The 24,312-nt window shown below is 38.7% G+C and overlaps 2 pseudogenes; one reads left to right on the top strand and one right to left on the bottom strand.

The window, feature by feature from the left end:
* LOC125931418 (tRNA pseudouridine(38/39) synthase-like) overlaps positions 1-21,969 on the top strand; it is an 87,571-nt pseudogene extending 65,602 nt beyond the window's left edge.
* LOC125932498 (uncharacterized) lies at positions 3,726-3,931 on the bottom strand (annotated as a pseudogene).
* Positions 21,970-24,312: the final 2,343 nt, after the last annotated feature.

Consider the following 24,312-nt stretch of genomic DNA (forward strand, 5'->3'; position numbering starts at 1 on the left):
AAAAAAAAAAAAAAAAAAAAAGGAATACCAGAAGGTGAAGAAAGAGGTAAAGGAATAGAAGAAATATTTGAGGCAACTGTTTCTCTCCCAATTCCTTACTCCAAGACTCAAACTCTAGTCTTTATTCTTCACTGATCCAAATGACAGCATAGTTTTAATTGATACACTCCATTATTATTTTGAAAAGTTGCACCAAATATTTCAATGGCAGAGTCATCTTTATATTTTACTTATTCAAAAGTACCTCCTGTGGCTTAAAAAGACTCTTCTAATATGTGAATTGACGTATGTGAACGTTTCCTCCAGGGAATGAAAATTAAGTGACTATTGATTACTCATTTCATTAATTGCCTTTCTAAAAAGAATAAAATTATTTAACTTGGACTTCTCTTAAAAATAAATCAGAACATATTATTTTAGTAGAATCTTTCAAAGAATTACTGTCACTCCTTCTATGGTGTTTCTCCCCTTTGATGGGAAGGAAGAGAAGATAAAGGCAAGGGGGCAAAAGTGAGATCCCTATACAAAACAAACACCTCAGCTTTTTTTCTCATTTCCATTTTTCTCGGAGATGTATTTACAGTTTGTATTTCTGGAAAGCCTTTTTCATTACATGATGCATAAACATGAAGGATGTGTAGTGATACCCATGCTGTTTGTGGTTGGTTTGCTCTTTATGCTTCTACTTCCTTGCCCTTGGCAAGAAATAAAAAGTGATTTTGCAGTTTTCTTCACTGCCTTTTTATGAGTATAAAAAAGTACTTACTCTTAATGTTTTTCATAGATCTTCTAGTAAGGCAGTTGTCAAATAAAACCTTTCCTCTCTGGGTTGTTGATTTTTATGGTCACAACCAGAAGGTACATAATTTCGGTCATTTGACGCACGGTAGGATTAAGGCAGAAAGGATTTTTGCATGTTGTCCAGTGTGCGTCGTATGCCAAATAAAGTGGAAGGGACGCAAGCCTCGATCAGTTCCTGGTGTTTCCTCTCACACCAAAGCTCCTCTTGGAGTTGCTGGAGGAGTTGAAAAAACGGTAGACACAGAGGCTGGCGCCTGCTATTGCCCACAAGCCCAGGCATCCCCAAAGCAAATGCCTCGAATTTTACTGGGGTCTTTTTCTCGGTTGGGTATTGCATCTGGTCTCCCTCGTGGCGCTAGATGTCAGGTGATGCAGACGGGTAGAGGGAGGTGATTGAAACCTAGGTTCCAAATGGCAAAGTGGGAGGCTATCCGAAGGTAGTTCACGTGTTTGTATTTGTTTCCTGAAGTGTGATGAACACAAAAGGCAGCTAGGACGGCATAAAGCATGCTCCAGTGGGGGCTGCCAGTGAGTGCTTATGGCTCTGTTCCATTGGGACCAAGTAGCAGGAACGCTGAGTAACAGTACCCATCTTCCCAACAAGCTGAATATCATTAGCAGAACGCCTTGTGATGCTCTGCGTCTTCTTTGCACTATCTGGAATTCTGTTTGGGTCCTCGTCTTTGTTTTATGTGATTAGAATTCACTGTCGCTCAGTGTTCTTCAAATTGTGCAATTCAGTGGTTACGACCCACCTCACACAAGGGGCTGTCCAATAGACAAGGATGATGAATAGTCTCTATTAGCGTAAAGAGCCAATAATTTGTCAGAGTCATGTTCTAGATGATATAATTGTCCATGTATGCTGAGGGGATTAGAAGTGGTTAGAAAAACTGAGGGCCCAGGGCATGGGTGAGGTGGACACCAGTGGTTACGTTGTTAGTGATTCAGAGTGTTGTGTTCTAGATTCCATGTGAAAATTCTCCAGGGATATTTGGTATCTGTTTCCAATGTTTCCAATTTTACTCAGATACTTCTGTAGTAAGGGACTGCATTGGATATATCTCCTACCATCCTGGAAAACTTGGACTAAAGTATAGGCTAACTATAATCCTATTCCTTTTTTAATATTTACTTATTAATTTTGAGAGAGAGACAGAGAGTGAGAGTGGGGGACAGAGAGAGAGAGAGAGAGGGAGGGAGAGAATCAATCTCAAGCAGGATTCCTCACTCACAGCATGGAACCCAACACGGGCCTCGATTCCAGAAACCATGAGATCACGACCTGAGCTGAAACCTCGTCAGGCATTCAATCAACTGAGCCACCCGGGTATCCCACCGCAATCCTATTCTTGAGGGTTATTATAAGATGCATTGAATGACCCAAACAAACCCATAGTATAAACAGCAATCTCAGAAAAATAGCCATCATGTTTTCTTAGCACAGCAGGAGAAAGATTCAAATCTTTTATTATGTTGTGTATTAATATTAAGCCATAAGGCTACAGGCTCAACTCCCACATTTTATCAACTACTTAGAGTCACACAAAGTAAGGAAGATCTGTCTTTATTGAGGATTAAATCTGATTTATGTCAGAAAGCTGTCATAGAAGGATAGATGGTATTATTGGATGGCCTAGTGAAAAATCTATTTCCATTGTTGAAACCTACTTGTAATGGATCTGGGAACAAATATGATTAGCAAATGGAAACTTTCACCATTTATGTCCTCGATATCCTAGGATTACCACAGGGATACAGTGGCAAATGGTCAAAAAGTATAAAACTCCTAGGGGGGCTCTTCCCCTGTCTCCCCAAAAATGGTGGTGGATGTGTTAATTAACACATGAGTGCCTATGTGCTGTGCTAAGCTTTTTTTCCTCTTATAATGTATTATGTTTACGTGCGTTTCAGAACAGGATGTTTCCTAATATAAGAAATCCATTTACATTTTTAAATATGCAACGGCAAGTGAAATGGCACTGAGTGTTTAATTTTTAAAGATTCAAAAAAATTTTTGAGCACATTTGGTACAGTGTTATATTAGTTTCAGGTGTGTAACAGCGACTCGACTTGTCCATACATTATGCTGTGCTCACCGCAAGTGTAGCTACTATCTGTCAGCCCACAGCACTATTACAATATCATTGACTGTATTCCTTATCCTGTACCTTCCACGTCTATGACTTATTCCACAAGTAGAAGCCTGTGTCTCCCCCTCCCCTTCACCCATTTTACCCATTTGCTCATCCTCTCCCTTCTGGCAACCACCAGTTTGTTCTCGGTATTTATAGGTCTGATTCTGCTTTTTGTTTATTCGTTTGTTTGTTTGTTTGTTTCAGATTCCACATATGAGGGAAGTTATATGCTATTTTTCTTTTTTAGTCTAACTTACTTCACTTAGCTTAATACCCTGAAGATCCATCCAGGTTGCCTCAAATAGCATGATCTCATTTTTTTTTCATGGCTGTGTAATATTTTGTTTATACATGTATACTATATATATAAATGAAAAATATTTATACAAATATATATAATATGTACATATGTATATAGAAATATATGTACATATAAATATAATATATAAATATATATGTAAATATATTTAGTATATATATATGTATATAAACTGAAACATATATACTATACACACACACATCTTCCTTGTCCATTCATCTATCAGTGAGCACTTGGGTTGCTTCCATATCTTGGCTACTGTATGATGCAAAAAACATAGGGAACAGTCTCTTTATATATCTTTTAAATGATTTATTTATTTATTTGTTTGTTTGCTTATTTATTTATTTTTGAAAGAGAGCACATGTGGGGAGGAGTATACAGAGAGGGGGACAGGATCTAAAGCAGGCTCTGCACTGACAGTAGTGAGCCCGATGTGGGGCTCGAACTCAACAACCATGAGATCAAGACCTTACCCGAAGTTGGGTGCTTTAACAGATTGCACCCCTCAGGTGCCCTGGCAACATTTCTCTTTAATAAATGGTGCTAGAAAAACCGGACAGCTACATGCAAAAGGTTAAAACTGGACCTCTTTCTAAAAGTATATACAAAAAGAAACTCAAAATGGATTGAGGACCTACACTTGATCTTAGCCAAAAGGCCGAGAAGCGATTGGATTGAGGACCTAAATGTAAGACCTGAAACCATAAAAAAAAAAATTCTAGAAGAGAACACAGGCAGTAATTTCTCTGACACTGGCCATAGCAGTATATGTCTCCTAAGGCAAAGGAAACAGAAAGCAAAAGTAAATTATTGGGACTACATTAAAATAGAAAGCTTTTACACAGTGAAGGAAATGATCAACAAAAGAAAACGGCAACCTACTGAGTGGTAGGACATATTTGCAAATGATATATATGTGACAAAAGGTTAATATCTGAGGTATATAAAGAATTTCTAGACCTCAGTGCCCCCCCCCAAAAAAAAACAATGAAAAAAATGGGCAGAAGACATGAATAGACATTTTTCCAAAGAAGACATCCAGATGGCCAACAGACACACGAAAAGATGCTCGTCATCGCTCATCATCAGGGAAATGCAAATCAAAACCACAATGAGACATCCCCTTTCACCTGTCACAATGGCTCAAGTAAAAAAGACAAGTGTTGGCGAGGATGTGGAGAAAAAGGAACCTTTGTGCACTGTTGGTGGGAATGTAGAGAGGTGCAGCCACTGTGGAAAGCAGTGTGGACATTCCTCAGGAAATGAAAAATAGAACTACCGTATGGTCCGATAATTCCATTACTGGGTATTTACTGAAATAAAATGCAAACAATGCACTTATATATTTATTGCAGCATTATTTAACTGAGATATGGGTTAACCTGTTATTGATTCTCTTTTTCCTCAGAAGTACCAAATACACCGAGAACAGTGAGCCATCAGAACAGAGGTGGCCAAAGGGACCTGGAAGAGCCAGGCCTCAGGGCCTCTTCTCTGTACTTCAACTCAGGCAGTTTTGCTTTTACCTATTGTAGATATTGGGCCTCTATGTATTACTTTTTGAGAAACAAAATTGAGCTGTTAGCAATTGTTTAAAATTCCCAGTACCTCTCATCTCCACAAACGTAGCAACGGGGGCTGGAGGCTGAACTTAGCAGCATTTGCATTCATTCCTGACTCGAGTTTTCGGGTCTGGTTTTAGGCCAGGCCTTATCAATGCTCAGGCTAAGTCATTTCAGGTGTGAACCAAGACTTAGGCAGTCACTGCGGGTTCATTTGAAATAAACTGCTGCTTCTATCAATTTTATTTCCACCATTTCGATACTCCTATTGACATCATATAGAGCTAAGTTGGCCCCGAAGTATTTTGAAGGTCAGTACTTAAGAATGGGCTGACGAACCTGTATATTTGTTGCATGCTGAGATTTATAAAGAGCTTAGTGCTTTTTACCACTCACTTCTTTGTGGGAATAAATGTCAATTTAGACTATGGAGTAAGCTGGGTCTGTCGCTCATGATTTGATGGATTTGGTGAGTGGTTGGGCATATTAGCTTGAGGGCTCAGTATAGCAATGACTCCTCTTCCAGATGATGCTTAAGACATTTAAATTACTTACAAATTACATAGTGCCTAATTCTAAAAGGATTTAAGATAAGACACAATATGAAAATAATTTTAAATGCTGTTGAAATGCAAAAAAAAAAAAAAAGCACACATAGGTTCTCCTATGTGGATGTATTTCTAATTAAAAAGAGGGGAGAAAGAATTAGGTTAGAGCCTGGGATGAATGAAGTATGGAAACTGAACTCTGACTTTCACAGCCTAAACAAGAAGCAGAATCCACTGGATAATATTGTGTCATTCTCTGCTGACAGCAGAGAGCCAGATGTGGGGCTCGAACTCACCAACCGCAAGATCATGACCTGAGGCGAAGTCTGACAACCGACTGAGCCACTCAGGTGCCCCTTAAATAACAGTCTTCAAGTGGCTGCTTCTTCAATAGATGCACTAGAAATGCTGAGTGTGCTATCACGTCAGATTTCAGTGGAGGTACAAATACTGTAATGACAGAAAAACGTGGGGCCAGGGCCTGGAGTATCTGCAGGAGGGAATCCACGAGATCCTCTGTACTTTCTCTCAAATTTGAGACCTTGGCTCATAGTGCAGGTTTATTGTGATTAATAGGGACGAAGGATTAGAGAGGGCACCAAAACCCATTGAGCAATATCAGATTAAGAGCAATGGAATCTTACGTTTTTGTCTCGTGTCAGTATTTTCCGTAAAATTACAGGCCCTGTAACCTTGAAGGGTCCTAAAGATTGGTTTGAGTGTAGTTTGGGGACAGGACAGTCTCTATCCTCCTGGGAATGGGAGAAGGGTGATCTGAATAGCGACATTAAGGATTGAAGCTGAGATTAAGAACGAAACAGTTGACCAGAAGCATGAATCCAAAAGGGCTGTGGAGAGGGTCATCAGCAGGATAAGGTGACTCGATAAACACAGAGTAGGTGACAGGAGAGCTAGCGGGGGAAGAATGGAGTGTTAGGCATTTTCTGGAGATACTGGTAGGGAGGCTTGCCAAGTTTATATGAAGCTCACTGGTACTTTCCACTTATGGGCTACCAACTCGTAAAGGAAATCAAGTTGGTTCATATACCAGGCGTTAAAGTAACTCCTAACGACTTAATAGTTGGAATGCATATATCCCCTTCTAGACTTTGAGCTCCATGAGAAACGAAACCGTTGGTAGTGTTTCCTACTAAATATCCATAAAAGACACGTGGCTTGACAATTAGAACGTACTCAAAAAACGTTTGTTGCAGGACAGAATTACAACGCCTATGTTTTCTCATTTAGTAATGGCTACTTACAGTACTGGAAAGGTGGCATTATCCCTGTGGTTTGGATAAGGATGTAAGCCTGAAACTTTTAAATAACTTACACATTCTACAGCTCATTCCCCTGCTTACTAAGTGGCCGTGCTGTCATATGAACACAGCTCTGCTTTATGTCCAAGCCCACGGGCAGCACTGTCTCCTTAGCAAGCAAACATTTAAAGAATATACACAGGGCACCAATCACAGCGATAGGTATTGGAGATGCTAAAGGTCTAAAGATATTTAAAAATCATAATAGATGACAGCACAAATACGAGGCACACACATACTCCTGTCCCCTGGAGGCTTAAGTACATCTTTTAAAAGCAGGATATTGTTGAGATTTTTGTTTATTTAATATTGGAGACTCTGTCTTTTGATTGCCCCACATTATTATGGCAGGTACAGATCCATGTGTCTAGGCTTGAACACTCTTTTAGTTGTGCTGTTATTTACTTCATTGCTTTTCCCACATGTATTCTGGTTTCCTTTTTTTGCGTGGGTTCTGTCTTGTAAAGGTCCCAAGCGCTCTGAGACTTGTGCAGGGACAGTGGGTAGAAATCTAGGTTTGTAAGAGTGACTGGGAGGTACTTTCCATTTCCATGCTTGACGTGGCCCGTCTCGATCACATCTCTGCCTTGGGGCTCTCCAGCACGATGTAGAAGAAATTACAGTTTCAATGAGTCACCCCTCCCCCCATGCTAGGACCCAAACACATTTTATGCCTCAGGAAGGATTTCTCACGCATCTATTTCAGGTATGGAATATGGGAATGCGTTCTGTCAATATCTTGACTTTTCCTTTGTTTCTTCTTCGGTTGGGTTTGGGAGATGGAGCCCAGGCTAGTTTGACATCTTGTATCAAACTTCTGTTTCATAAAAGCAAGTCCATCTGGTCTTTTGAAAACATTTATAAATGCAATGGTATATTTTGCATTTGCTCTTTCGCTTAGAAAATCTAGTCACTACAAATGAGGGCAAATCGCTCTTATGCATAGCAATTTAGGGATTTTACAGCGTCATATTCATTATCTCAGTGCTCAGAACACTATGACATAGTTACAAATGAGTAAAATGAGAAGCTAAGTGACTTATCTATAAATGAAGCTAATAAGAAATCTAGTTGGAGCTCAAATTCAGATCCTCTGATTCCTCAAATTTCATTCTGTGCCATCTCAATGCTATGTTTCAGAACATTTCTCAAAGTCAAAAAAAAATAAAGAGCTAAAGATAGAGTGCTTGTTGAGTGAAGACATTTTAAAAATGAGAGTTTTAAAATATTTAAGTATAGCTATTGTGAACGAGAGAGAAGAGCAGCTTAAAATGATACATTGACTGTGTAGGTTTAGAAAACCAACGACAGAATAAACATCTATCTGGTGTACATGTTTATTTTTTAAATTTACATCTTTTTTCTATGTTGATAAAATTTCACATTTCTGCAAGCTTTCAAGTATAGTCCTAGGAATTTCTTTTCTTTACCAGATTCATCAATATTTTATTACATTTTCTCCATGTCTCTTTATTCTCTCTCCATAACCCATATACATAGAGAGGTACATAGGTGTTTGTGTGTGTGTGTGTGTGTGTGTGTGTGTGTGTCAAATATACTTCTCCTACTCCCTTACCCATTTCAGAGTTAAATCACACATATTATGAATCTTTACCCTAAATACCTTTAGGAGGTATATCCTAGAACAATAAACCACAGTAAAATTACCAAAACCAGGAGATTTCATGCTTATACAATACTATTCTCTAATTTAGGGATCTGAAAACTATAGCCCTCAGGTCAAATATGGACCATTGCTGCTTGTTGTTGTGAATAAAGTTTTACTAGAACACAACTGCGTTTTGTCTCAGTTTTTGAGCTACTACAACAGAGCCAAGTAGCTGCGGTAGAGACCATAGGACCCACAAGTCGAAAAATATCTACTATTTGATCCTTTGCAAAAGAAGTTTCCTGATACTTCTTGTCAAAGTCCAAGTTCAAATTTGACCATATCCGAATAGGAACCTTCATAATTAGATTTCCTCACTCAGAATCCGCCTGAGATAGCTTATTTTGTTTGTCGTGTTTCTGTAATCTCCTTCGATCCGCAACACGTCCTGATACTTTCTTTGTATGTGATGACGTTGAAAGTGTTGAAGACTTGAAGGCCACTTATCTAACAGGATGTCCTTTTTTTTAGTTGCATATGATTCAGTTTGTTTATTGATTTATTTTATTTAAATTCAAGTTAGCATATAGTGTATCTTGGCTTCAGGAGTAGCACCCAGTGATTCATCGTGGATGAATGCTCCATCGATGCTCATAGGGTGTCTCTTGATATGGGGTGATCTGTACTTCCGTATGATAGATTCAAGTTAAATACATTTTTAGCAGAAATAACACCAAAACGATGCAGCGTTCTTCTCATTGTATCCTTTCAGGAGATGCATGATGTCTGCTTTTCCCTTTGTTGGTGATACTCACTGTAATCACTGAGTTAAGTTGGTGTTTGCTAAATTCTTCCAATGTGAAGTTACTATTTTGCCTTCGATTTCAACACATAATTTGGTGGTTGCTATGTAAGACTATAGAAATACCCTGTTCTAAGTAAATTATCCCTATCATGGTTAAAAATCATGTTTTTTTTAAGTATTGTGTGCATATTTTACTATCTTGGTAGGATGTTGAAGGCTAGGCTTATGTACACAAAGTACAGAAGAATTGTTTAAGGCCAGCACTCAGTAGAAGCCAGGATTCATACAGAATGCTGAGCCTTATCTTCGGTGCCTTTTTGAGTGTGAATAATGGATGTTGTATTGAAAATAGGGAACCTTGTTTGGCTGACAGAATACTTATGGAGTAACGTACCACAGAAGTGCTCAGAATAAGTTCTGAATAATATTCCCTCGGAGAATGCAGTACAAAAATTCAAATGTAATACTCTAAGAGGAATAGGAAACTTCCATCAGTTCAAAATGTGAGGTATGCCCGTCAGTATGAGGTCTGCCCATCTACATGCCAGAAAGAATCAGACCACACATACAGGTTTGGGTAACAGTGATTTGCAGCAGCTGACCGGGGCCAAATACATCATTTACCATGTGGGGCTGTGAGAAGCAAGTCCACTGGGCTGAGCTGAGACAGTCTCCATGCCCTTGGTTAGGGGCAATCGCTTAGACTGCCCCTTTTAAAACTGATTTCTTGAAGTAGTAGGAGCTGACATACTGAATGATTTGACCCAAGATAGAGTCAAAATGAAGGTCACATCATGGTCCTCAAAGTCGGATTTTGTTCAGGAAGTAATTGGAAGAAGGATGATTAGGGAAACAAGAACCAGAACATTTCCTTCCAAGTGTTATTGACTTAGCACTGATTGATGTTTTAGTTCTGTCCACTCTCTGATATTAAAAAAAGAAGATGAGTAGAAAGACGAATTTTGAGTACACTCGCTTTCAATTTCTGTTCAATATTGGCTTAGAATAAGACAAATAGTGAAATTATAACAGTAAAGACAAGGGTGGCAGATATTTTTCTGGACGGTACCAGAGGGATTTCCCGATACAAAACAAAGGAAGTGATAGGAAAGAAATTTCATAACCTATTTTAGTGGTTGGAGTGTTAGTCTCCAGTTTTCCCCATTCAGAGAATTAGATAAAACATCCCAGTCTTGTAAATGCGATTTTTTAGGCAATATCACGTGCAGTTTTAAGATCATTTATTTTTACGACATGTGCAGAAGGTATAATTTTTGGGTAGTAATAATGGTAGAACAAGTTGGTCTCAGCTGTGGCATCCTAAAAAAGTGCTAAATAGTCACAATTTCTGTGCAGTGTACAAATACAAGCTCCCCACAAGAATAAGGATTAAGTGAAAAGAACGAATTATACCAGTGTCGAACCTCCCCATATCTTGGCGTGCACAAGTAAAGATAAGTGTTCCTGTTTGCTGAGTTACGAGTATTCAACCGAATTGCATGTGAACTGATTACAAATTTGTATATTCCACTGTAGATCTTTTTCCACTTGCAGAAGAGAAATGTTTTAGATGTCATTGGTCACAAAAATCTTCATTTCGCTTCTTTGGAAAGTGGTTACTTTTTGAAAGGTATAGGACCTATGTAAATCTGGATCATGAGTCTCCTCATTATCCAAGAGGGAGATTTGCTAGGAAGTTAATTTCACCAGGAAAAATGTCCAAATCATTTTAAGACTGAAAATATCTTCCCACTTCTAATCACTGACACGTTGCTTTTGAAAATTCACTTATATATTCACTTAAAATATTTGGGAGAGCCTATGGAACAGAAGTGTTTCTAGAAGCTGGCTAAAGCTACCTAAAGACATAGTGTATGTATTGGGGGTATTCAGGAAAGGTTTGGGGGTTTGTAGTACGAAGTGAGAAGTGAAGAGAAATGAAAGTTTTAAAACTAGTTTAACAATTCACTATTTTGTATTCAATGTAAGATTTCCACAAAACAGTTACTTGTGATCACACTTTAAAAGAAAGTCTTTTAGTTTCCAAATAACCAATGTTGATAGTTTCTGAGGACTCAAGGGTGTTTGCATATTGCTACTTATCTTGATTTGTGCCAGAATGACATAATTAGGCACCAAGTCCCAGTCAGAATTTTCCATCGGCAGAGGCAAACACAGGAAATGCTATCGAATATTTTCAAAATTATGATGGGTTCAGGACCGGATCTGCACGCAGATTGCCTGAATTCTAATTCTGGCTCTGCCATCTACTACTTGTGTCATTTTAGGTAAATAGGAGAAAACATAACGCCTCTGCAATGTATCCTACTCAATAAGTTTATTGGGAGGATTAAACAAATGTATGCAAGATATTTGCAAAAATGGCACATACTAAGCGCTTAATAAATATTAGTAGTACTATTAAATGCAGACAAACTGTACATATGAGAAAGTCCATAGTCCAAAGAAGTTTCATCAGTAAAGAAGAATGAGTGAAAATGAATGAACTGAGGAGGCAATTCAGGAAGTTAAAAATACAAACAAAAGGAACCATGAGAAATGAATTATTAAACTTAGCAACACGAACTATTGCATTAAAAATGGAGATGAAAACAAATCCAAACAGTGGCACATCGAAAGAATAAAAATAGACAACTTGGTAAAACCTACCTATGAATCAGTAAAAACACAAGATATACTGTTGGAAATTTGAAAGGAAATAAAACTAATAATGGTGAATTTTTTTTTTTGTTGTTACCAATCATCACAGTCTTGTCATTTGCCTCTGGAAAAAGTAGGTTCTTCATCTGGAGACTAAAACCAAGTCGTGTTGAAACATGGTTTCCTTGTATTTCTCTCAGGGAATGGCCATGTGATCAGCTGGCTGATGCTGAATAAGAGGGCAGGCAGGTGAGAAAGTAGGGAGCCTAAAGGTCAGGTGCTGGGAAGTCATTGCAGTCCTTAGCAATGTGACTGCCTTTGGAATAGAAACTTGGACTTGGCAAGGTTGGCAAGTTGTTGCTTTCTCACTTAGTCTTATGTACTTCCTCTGTGTCCTCCCTTAATTCTGAATAAACCCTACTTTTCAAAATGCCATCCTGACTCGGCTAGATTAAGAGAACCAAAGGAATAGGGGTAGGACAGGGGCATTACCACACTTCTGAAATTGGTAGGATAGTTTTTTTTTTTAAGATTTTATTTTTAAGTACTCTCTATACCCTGCGTGGGGTGGGGCTCAACCCCACAGTCAAGAGTCATGCACTCCACCACCTGAGCCGGCCAGGCACCCCTACATATGATGGCAGTTTTAAAGAATTCTAAGGGTTTTGGTGAAATTCAAGGGGCTGTGAAGGATTCTGTTTCCTTTTAATTAGACAATTATTTGGCAGTCATTTTTGTTGTTTCCATCGCCCAGAAGAGTGCTTGCCACAAGGTAAGGGCTGAGTTCCTGTTTGCCGAAGGACTGAGGCCATTTTGCCCGGGCAGACCAGGCGACACTTCCGTCTCGCCCAGTTAATGGTTCTGCAGTGGAGACAACCTTATGGCAGAAATGAGACAAAGACGTTCCCATGTTTCTGTTGCCGTTGAGCAAGGTTACCCTACTCAGTCCGTTAAATATGCCTGCTCTCAGCGCGCACTGGTCTTTTGTCTTTGGGGATATTTTCCAGGCACGTGGGTGTGACTACAGAATCATCAGTAATTGCGTACAACTTTATTTACCAAATATATTCTGTCAGAGAAGGCTCTGGCTGTAGCAACTAGTGACCAGCACCATCCTCCTGCCATGTTCCAGGCAGTAATGACTATAGCACTAAGAGCTGGGTTACTAGTGCACCTTACCCTGCCTCCATCTTTGGACCTGGGTTGATAGGGAGTCTTCGTCTTCTCTTTGGAACTTGAGGTACTTTGATAGGAATTGCATTAAATGTGTAGATTGCTTCGGGTAGTGTAGCCATTTTCACAATGTTGTTCTTCCAACCCTTGAACGTGGAATACTTTTCCATTTCTTTGTATCATCTTCAATTTCTTAAGTGTTCTATGGTTTTTAGAGTATAGATGCTTTACCTCTCTAGCTAGGTTCATTCCTTGATATCTTATCATTTTTGGTGCAATTGCAAATGGGATGGATTCCTTGATTTCTTTTTCTGCTGCTTTGTTATTTGTGTATAGAAAGGCAACAGATTTCTGCACATTGATTTTTATAGCCTGTGACTTTACTGAATTCATGTATCAGTTCTAGCAATTTTTTTTTTTGGTGGAGCCTTTTGGGTTTTCTACATAAAGTATCCTGTCATCTGCAAATAGAAGTTTGACTTCTTCATTGCTGCTGGTGATACACCACATTTTAATAAAAGAAAGGATAAGAACTATATGATCCTCTCAGTGGATGCAGAAAAAGCATTTGACAAAATATAGGTATCCATTCTTGATAAAAACCCTCAACAAAGTAGGATAGATGGGACATACCTGAACATTGTAAAGGCCATATATGAAAGACCCACAGCTAATATCATCCTCAATGGAGAAAAACTGAGAGCCTTTCCCCTAAGGTCAGGAACAAGACAGGGATGTGTACTCTCACCGTTACTATTTAACATAGTACTGGAAGTCAAAGCCTCAGTAATTAGACAACAAGAAATAAAATGCATTCAAATCAGTAAATTGGCTGTTTAAACATTTGGTAGAATTTTCCAGTGAAATCACATGGGCCTGGATATTTTTCCTTCAGGACTTTCTTAAACTACATATTCAATTTCTTTATCAATTATAAGATTAATTACATTGCCTATATAACTTTGGGGGGGTTGTTGTAATTTGTGGTTTCTCAAGGAATTGATCCATTTCTTCTATGTTTTCAAATTTATGAGCATTCAGTCATTAACAGTATTCCCTTATTATCCACTTAGAAATTACAGAATTTGCAGTGATATTCCTATTTAATCACTGATATTGATCCTTGTCTTCTCTAATTTTATCTGTGCCAGTCTTGCGAGAGGCTTACCAATTTTATTAATTTAAGAAATAGCTTTTCCCCCATTGATATTCTTGATTGTATTCTTTTAATTTCATTGATTTCTGCTCTTATCATTATTATTTACTTCCTTCTGCTCACTTTGGGTTTTTCCCTTTTCCTATATCTTTTAGGTAAAAACTTGGGTGTGTAATTTGAGATCTTTCCTTATTTCTAATGTTAGCTTTTAATGCTAGAATTTTCTCTCTCAGGGGTGCCTGGGAGGCTCAGTTGGCTAAGCGTCTGATTCTAGATCTAGGCTCAGGTCATGATTTCACAGTTCCTAAGTTCAAGTCCCCTGTGAGCTCTGCTCTGACAGCACAGAGCCTGCTTTTGATTCTGTCTCTCCCTGTCTGCCCCTTCCCCCCGTGCATGCTCTCTCTCTCTCTCTTAAAACAAATAAATAAATAAGCTTCAAAAAATAGATTTTGTATTCAAAAATAATTCCCTCTCAGTGCGACTTTAGCTACATTCCATAGGTTTTGATTTGTCTTGTTTTCATTTTCATTTGGTTCAATTTTTAAAGATTTCCTTTGAGTCTTATTTGACCCATGGATTATTTAGAAGTGTGCTGTTTAATTTCTAAGTGTTTTCTTTCAAGTTTACAGATTTCTAAATGTTTTTTAAATGTTTATTTATTTTTGAGAGAGAGCGAGCGAGCATGAGCAGGAGAGGGGCAGCGAGAGAGAGGAAGACATAGAATCCGAAGCAGGCTCCAGTCTCTGAGCTGTCAGCACAGAGCCCGATGTGGGGCTTGAACCCACAAACTGTGAGCTCATGACCTGAGCTAAAGTTGGATGCTTAACCAACTGAGCCACCCAGGTGCCCCCAGATTTACAGATTTCTAGTTTGATTTCACTATACTCAGAGGACACATTCTATAGGATATATTTTCATTCTGTTGATGTTTGTTTTATGGCCCAGCATATAGTCTATCTTGGTATATGTCCTGTAGGCACATGAAACAAGTGTGTACTGTGCTATTGTTGAGTGGAGTATATTTACACAAATAAGATCCTGTTGGTCATTGTTTTGTTTAGTCATCCTATTCTTGCTGATTTTTTCTGGTAGTTCTATCAGTTGCTGAGTGTCGGGCATGTGAAGTCCAATGTTAACTGTGGCTTGGTCTGTCTCCTTTCAACTATCAGATTTTGCTTTGTGTATTTGGAAGTTCTGTTGTTTGGTTGATATCTATTTAGAGTAGATACATCTTTGTACTTTTATACTTTTATAATCATGTAATGTCTCTCTTTGCCTTTCATTATTTTCTTTGCTCTGATGTTGACTTTATCTGATAATTCAGTCATTCCTGCTCTTTATTTCTGTGGTAAAATACACCTGCCATGAAATTTGCCGTCTTAACCATTTTAAGTGCACCTTTCGGTAATATTAAGCCCATTTATGTAAGCAATCCCAAAACTGTCTGTGTTGCAAAACTGAAACTCTATACCCATTGAACAATAACTCCTCAATGCCCCTCCCACGGTGCCTGACAACCACCATTCTCCTTTCTGTCTCTATGAGTTTAACAACTCTAGGTACCTCGTGTAAATGGAATCGTACAGTATTTGTCTTTTCCTGGCTGGCTTATTTCACTTAGCATAATGCCCTCAAGATTCATAATGCTATAGAACATGTCACAATTTCCTATCATTTTAAGGGCTGAATGATACCCGTGCATGTATGTACCACGTTTTATGTATCCATTCATCCATCAACGGACACTTGGGTTACTCCCACCATTTGCCTACTGTGAACAATGCTCCTATAAACATGGGTGTACAAATAGGTCTTCAACCCTGTTTATAATTCTTTTGTGTATTTATCCAAAAGAATTGCTGGATAACTCAGTAATGCTATCTTTAATTTTTAAAAGTTTTAATTCCTGTATAGTTAACATACAGTGTTATATTTGTCTCAGGGGTACAATATAGCGATTCAACAATTCGATGCATGATTCAGTGCCTTCATCTTAATCCCCTTCATCTATTTCACCCATCCCCCCCCACCTCCCCTCTGGCAACCACCAGTGTGTCCTCTATAGTTAAGAATCTGTTTTTTGTTTTGTTTTGTTTCTTAAATTCCTCATGAATGAAATCATATGGCATTTGTCTTTTTCTGACTCACTTATTTCATTTAGCATTATACCCTCTGGATCCATTTATGTTGTTGCAAATGGCAGGATCTTCTCCTTTTTTAAGCCCGAGTAGTATTCCATTGTGTACATATACCACACTTTCTTCATCCATTCATCTATCAACGGACACTTGGGTGGCTTCCATATCTTTGCTATTGTGAATAATGCTGCAATGGACATAGGGGTGCATATATATTTTGAAATTAGTGTTTTCATTTTTTTTTTATAAATACCCAGATGTGGAACTGCTAGATCATATGGTAGTCCTATTTTTAGTTTTTTGAGGAACCTCCATACTGTTTCCCACAGTGACTGTACCAATTTACATGGCCACCAATAGTGCACGAGGGTTCCTTTTTCTCCACATTACGCCGTACTGAGATTGAGCACTTGGGGTTGCCGAAGAGTTTTACTCAATGATTATGCTCTGTTCTCAGCTTTTTATTGTCCCTGTATATCTGCTCCATACAGAGAGTCTGTCTCTCCATGATTTTGCCAGTTGGAAATGCTGTTGATTGTCATTCATCAATAAGTTAGCAGTATGGTGAGAGTTTTCTGGATTCTAGTCCAACCTGAGTCTTGGGTAGGCCCCATGAGGTTGGTCATCAGAGGCATGTTCTTCAGTGCTTCTGGCCATATTCTCCATGATAGGCAGACTATCTTTTTATGTGTCTTCTGTAGGAGATAGATTCCAACTCATCTCCAAGAGGTAGATGTTTCCCACATATTTGTATCACCTGCAATTAGGCATTTTAATTTTTGGCAGGAAATCATGCCTAGTAATCCTGGGAGTAGGCAAGGTAGCAGGCCTGAATGCACATATAATTGTGTGCTATTACTGGAAATATCAGTCATTATATGTCACATTTGGTTTGAAATTGCTTCTTTGGATACTGGTGAATGCACTAGTAATCCAGCTCTTAGTGCTATAGTCATTACTGCCTGGAACATGGCAGGAGGATGGTGCTGGTCACTAGTTGCTACAGCCAGAGCCTTCTCTGACAGAATATATTTGGTAAATAAAGTTGTATGCAATTACTGATGATTCTGTAGTCACACCCACGTGCCTGGAAAATATCCCCAAAGACAAAAGACCAGTGCGCGCTGAGAGCAGGCATATTTAATGGACTGAGTAGGGTAACCTTGCTCAACGGCAACAGAAACATGGGAACGTCTTTGTCTCATTTCTGCCATAAGGCTGTCTCCACTGCAGAACCATTAACTGGGCGAGACGGAAGTGTCGCCTGGTCTGCCCGGGCAAAATGGCCTCAGTCCTTCGGCAAACAGGAACTCAGCCCTTACCTTGTGGCAAGCACTCTTCTGGGCGATGGAAACAACAAAAATGACTGCCAAATAATTGTCTAATTAAAAGGAAACAGAATCCTTCACAGCCCCTTGAATTTCACCAAAACCCTTAGAATTCTTTAAAACTGCCATCATATGTAGGGGTGCCTGGCCGGCTCAGGTGGTGGAGTGCATGACTCTTGACCGTGGGGTTGAGCCCTACCCCATGCAGGGTGTAGAGATTACTTAAAAATAAAATCTTAAAAAAACTATCCTACCAATTTCAGAAGTGTGGTTATGCCCCCTGTCCTACCCCTATTCCTTTGGTTCTCTTAATCTAGCCGAGTCAGGATGGCATTTTGAAAAGTAGGGTTTATTCAGAATTAAGGGAGGACACAGGAAGTACATAAGACTAAGTGAGAAAGCAACAACTTGCCAACCTTGCCAAGTCCAAGTTTCTATTCCAAAGGCAGTCACATTGCTAAGGACTGCAACGACTTCCCAGCACCTGACCTTTAGGCTCCCTACTTTCTCACCTGCCTGCCCTCTTATTCACTACTCCCGGAGCATCAGCCAGCTGATCACATGGCCATTCCCTGAGAGAAATACAAGGAAACTATGTTTCAACATGACTTGGTTTTAGTCTCCAGATGAAGAACCTACTTTTTCCAGAGGCAAATGACAAGACTGTGATGATTGGTAATAAAAAATTCACTATTATTAATTTTATTTCCTAGCTAGAACATTCAGTCCTAAAATTTGTATGCAGCCACAAAAGACCCTGAGTAGTCAAAGCAATCCTGAAAAAGAAAAACTGGAGGAATCCCGATTCCAGATTTCAAGCTCTATTACAAAGCCGTAGTCTTCAAGACAGTATGGTACCAGCACAAAAACAGACACGTAGATCAATGGAGCAGAATAGAAAACCCAGAAATGGACCCACAACTATATGGCCAACTAATCTTCAACAAAGCAGGAAAGAATATCCAATGGAGAAAAGACAGTCTCTTCAAGAAATGTTGTTAGGAAAACCAGATGGTGACATACAGAAGAATGAAACAGGATAACTTTCTTACACTGTACACAAAAATAAATTCAAAATGGGTGAAAGACCTAAGTGTGAGACAGGAAACCATCAAAATCCTAGAGGATAACACAGGCTGCAAGCTCTTTGACCTTGACCAGAGAAACTTTTTATTAGACATGTAATTGAAGGCAAGGGAAACAAAAGCAAACATGAACCATTGGGACTTCATCAAGACAAAAATCAAAAAAACAAACTTAAGCACAGTGAAGGTAATAACCAACAAAACTAAAAGTCTATGGAATAGAAGATATTTGCAAATGATTTATCTGATAAAGTGTTAGTATCCAAAATCTATAAAGAACTTATCAAACTCAACACCCAAAAAACATAACCCAGTTAAGAAATGGACAGAAGGCATGAATAGACACTTTTCCAAAGACGACATCCAGATGGCTAACAGGCACGTGAAAAGATGCTCAATATCCGTCATCATCAGGTAAATACAAATCAAAATCACATTGAGATACTACCTCACACCTGTCAGAATGTCTAAAATTAATGACACAAGAAACAACTGATGTTGGCAAGGATGTAGAGAAAGGGAAATCCTTTTGCACTGTTGGTGGGAATGCAAACCGGTGCAGCCACTCTCGAGAACAGTATGGAGGTTCCTCACAAAACCAAAAATAGAACTACCCTATGATCCAGCAATTGCACTATTAGGTATTTGCCCAAAGGATGCAAAACTGTAGATTCAAAAGTGTAGATGCACCCAATGTTTATAGCATTATCAGCAATAGCCAAACTATGCAGAGAGCCCAAATGTCTATCGACTGATGAATGGATAAAGAAGATGTGGTGTATATATACAATGGAATAGTCCTCTGACATAAAAAAGATGAAATCTTGCAATTTGCAACGATGTGGATGGAGCTAGGATGTATTATGCTAAGTGAAATGAGTCCATCAGAAAGTCAAGTACCATATTATTCCACTCATATGTGGAATTTAAGAACCAAAACAGATGAACATGTGGGAAATGGGGGGAAGAGAAGAGAGGGAAACAAACCACAGAAGATTCTTAATGCTAGAGAATTAACTATGAGTTGATAGAGGGAAGTAGGTGAGGGATGGGCTAGATGAGTGATGGGTACTGAGGAGGGTACTTGTTGTGATCAGCACTGGATGTTGTATGTGAGTGATGAGTCACTAAATTCTCCTGAAACCAATATTGCTCTGTGGGTTAACTAAAATTTAAATAAAAAATAAAAAGCCAATTTACAATCTCTACCACAAAATCCAAGAGGATGGGGCATTTTATATCTCATTTCATGAATCCAGTATTACCCTAATAACAAAACCAGAGTAGAAGAATAAAGTGAAAAGAATCACCCTACTTGGTATTAAGGCTTACCGTATAGCCACTATAATGAACACAGTATAGTGTTTGCTGAGGGATGGACGCATAGATCAATACAATAGAATACAGAGCCCAGAAATAGACCCAAACCAATATACCCATCTATTTTTTGATAAAGGTGTAAAAGTATATCAATGGAGGAGGAATAGCCTTTTTAACAAATGGTCCTGGAGCAATTAGACATCCATAGTAAAACAACTGAACCTTGGCCTAAATCTCATACCTTATACAAAACAAATGTAAAATGAATTACAGATACAAATGTAAAATTATAACATTTTGGAGGTGTCATTCCGCACTGAAGGCCAGGTGAAAAGTTCTTAGACCTGACACCAAAAGCATGATCCATGAAAAGAAAAAATTGATACATTGGACCTCATCAAAATTAACAACTTGTGCTCTCTGGATAATGAAAGACAGGCTACAGACTGGGAAAAAATGTAAACCACATAACTGATGAAAGACATGTCTAAAATATATAAAGAGCTCTTGGAATTCAACAGAATAAAAAAATCAGAAAAAGGAGCTACAGGTGTGGCTTAGGATAAGCAGGTACGATGGACCTGTATGACTCCTTTATTCCTGGCGTTGCCATATAGTTGCTGAAAATGACACAGTGAGAAACTAAACTGAGGAACTCCTAAGAAAAAGAATGCAAGAAGTGGAAAGGGAGATACAATGACTTAAATAGGATCCAGCCAACAACAACAAGAACTCAAACATTAGAGAAAATTCTTCAGGAGCTGGAAAAGCCAACTGTGCATTTGATTTCAGTGCTAATGGCCAAAGTCATGTAGCCCTAAGGCTAGCCTATCTAGGCTAGGGATGCTAGGGCTTTGCCCGTCAAGAAAACACAAACAATATTATTGAAGAGAAACTGAGGCACTGAGACTTGACAATGAGAAAGCAGACATTCAACTCTCACTGATGTGGATAAACAGACAAGGGACTTAAGTGCCTTTAGACAATTAATTTCTCTTAACCTTTGCTCTCACTTTCCAAGGATTCAGAGGATTTTAACTTGAAGAAGTCAAAACTACTGCTAAAAAATCCATTATACCCACATTTTCCATCAGGTGTTCCCTTGAGGCGTTCATATACTGGCTTGGGCTTCTGTAGAACCCAGCTTCAGTGCTAGGTTCAGCTGTTTGAGAAGACTCACTGCTCTTTTCCCCCTTATTCTGACTGAGATATTATAGTCATGAATTCTGTGGCTCGGAGTATGATGGCACATATCGTTTCAGAAATCATATGGACTTTTTTGTCTGCTCAAGGACAGCTAGTAGGCCAGAGCTTGGATGAGGGGAGATGGCAAGAACCTTTCTGGTTATGTCAGTTTGCAGTGATTGACCAGAGATTCCTTTGTCATTAAGTCTGTTGTATGATGGTTTTCTCCTCTCTGATTGGCGAAGGAATGGAGAAGCCTGTGATTATTGATAAGCTGCCGAACATAGGTGAAAAATCCCCAGAAACCTCAGTACAGAATGGGTGTAGAGTTTTCTCTAGTCTTAAATGATTTTAAGTTTGAAAATATCAAGTGGATCTATGACGGGGAGGGTCAGGAGTTCAGTGTCACCCACCTATAGCAATCTAGGCTACAGGTAATGTTAAAACTCACATGTTGTATTGTCTTCTGCAAGGACTGGATTGTGTTGCAGTACCCAAAAGGATATTTGCAGATTCAAAGCTGGGTGGATTGATATAATGGAGAAATATTAGGCTCTCTGTCATAAAGCAGACCAGTGCCTTTGTAATAGGAGTGAAAATTCACACATAAGTCCCTAATAGATTATCATAAATGTCAAGGAGAGGAATCTCAATCCAGCATTTTATAACTAGGGATGCATTGTACATCCACATTTATTTCATTGGGAAAAAACAAAAGCCAAAAGGAACTGTAATAATACACTAGAGGAAGAAAATACTATCTTGGAGAGACCAACAAAGAGGCTCTGTGTGGATACAGAAATTAAAAGCAGCATTTAACCATAGAGAACTTCCCAGGATCTAGGAGGCAACCACAGGCTAGTGTTAGGTGGATAGAAAGGAAATATAAACAAAATATTTACCGTAAGAAGTCCTAGAAACTCAGGTGATCAACTCTATGAAAAAAAAAAAGGCATAAACTCCTAATAAGGACGTTCTTGTTGCTTAAATGAGAAAGAGTTCAAGCATTTTCTTATCACTGTCCAAAAAGATTTAAGTAAAAGAAGCCAAAAGCAGTTGTAAAATGGAGATATATTTATGTATACTTGGAAATGTGTGACTTGTGTTCAAATTCATTAAAGCTTGATCATGCAAGTGTCAAAAAAAGAAGGAAATGGGCTACAGACATGAATAGAAATTTCATCAAAGAAGATACGCAGATGGCAAATGAACACATAAAAAGATGTTCAACATTAACCATTAGTGAAACGCAAATGAAAACTTCAATGAGGTCTCACCACACAGGCACCAGAATGACTTAAAATTTTTTTGTTTAATGGTAACACCACATGCTGGTGAGAATGTAGAGAAACTGTGTCATTCAGAAATTGCTGGTGGGAATATAAAATGGTACAGCCACTCTGGAAAAAAGAAAAAAAAAGTATCGGTTACAAAACTAAGCTTGCCGTTACCACATGACCCAGCAGTTTGGTCTTGGACATTTATCCCTGAAAAATGAAAACTTTAAGTTCACAGACAAATCTATGCAGAAATTATTGTGTCAACTTATTTGTAATGAGTCCAGACATCAGAACCGAAATGTCCTTCAATAAATGAATGGTGTAACAAACTCTGGTGCATTCCACACTTACAATATTACTCGGCAATAAAAAAAAACACACACACACAAAAAAACATTGATATATACAGTGACTTGAATGGATCTCGGGATTTGTGCTGAATGTAAAAGCCGATCACAAAAAGTTATATATTGAATGATTTCATTTATGTAACATACTTGTAATGGCAAGATTATGGAGTTGAAGAGCAAATTACTGGCTTCCAGGGGTGAGGGAGGGAGGTGGCCGTAGCTGTAAATTAATAGCAAGAGGGATCCTTCTGATGGAATGTTTCTGTATCTTGACTATAGTGGTAGACACAGGTAATAAAACTGCACAAAATGAGACATACACACAAACTATGCGTGTATAACTGGTGAAATTGGAATAAGGTAAATAGATCATAGCAGCTTCACTTCCCTGATTTTGATATCATAGTATAGACATGCAAGACGTTACCATTGGGCAACAAAGTTAAGGGTATAAGGCATCTTTCTGTTTCTTACAACTGCATGTAAATTTACATTGATCTCAAAATTAAAAAAACATGAAACTAAAGCAACTTTGGATTATCCTTTAAATGCTCCTAAATGTTTAAGAAAACAATCGTAACCTAAAAATGTAATATTGATGTACACAAGAACATTGATGGTTCTCATAATAATGCTGAAGTGAAAGAAGCTGGATACAAATGAGTGTGGTTTACATTTTGTAGCATTTTATACTAATGGAATCCATACAATCCATAAAGATAGCAAGCAGACCAGTAGTTGTCTAAGGATGGGGGTACAGGGAGGGGCAGGAGGGAGAAATTACCAAGGACAAGAGGAAACTCACGGGGGTGATGGATATGTTCACTCTTAAATTTATGGGGATGGTTTAGCAGTGTATACGTGTGACCAAACTCTTCAAGCTGTCACTCTAAGCATGTGCAATTATTATTTGTCAATTACACTTCAATAAAATCATTTACAGTGATATTCTCTTCAGAAAATAAAACTTTGGAAAGAATAAAGATAAATGATGGTCTCCACTCCAAATATGTTGTTTTAAGATTCTCTGTAGACAGTGCTCCCCTGTATTGCCTGCGCTGCACACTGCTCTTGGCCTTGGGAGGCCTCTCCTGTACCCTAAGTTTCTTAATGTGGGCTAATCAGTGTTGAGTTTGTGGCTTCCAATCACCATTTTTTTGCCCTTTGTGTGTTTTCAGTAACTTTTATTAGGGTGAGATTTTTGGCCCTTCAGAGGACTTCTAGTTGTTGACATTATTGGGTAAAATGTCACAAACACCTCTATGAGGTAGATGGCCTGGAAATTGTTTCCTTGTTCATTTTGTGGGATGGTACTGCCACCCACACACCTCACCCCTTATAGACCTGGGCAATCTGTGCTTTGCCGCCATTCCCTCACTCCTTCCCCCTACCTCCCAAAGACAGAAACACGAAGCCCTTTTTCAGCTTGCCCATTAGGTCAAGTGTTAAGGAAGGAATTATCTTCAGTGTTCAGTCCTGACCCAGTCTTTCCCCCGATGCCGCAGTACCCCATGTTTCTTCCCTTTCCCACA

This window comes from Panthera uncia, chromosome X (genome assembly GCF_023721935.1).
Source record: "Panthera uncia isolate 11264 chromosome X, Puncia_PCG_1.0, whole genome shotgun sequence".
In the NCBI taxonomy this organism is placed as follows: domain Eukaryota; kingdom Metazoa; phylum Chordata; class Mammalia; order Carnivora; family Felidae; genus Panthera; species Panthera uncia.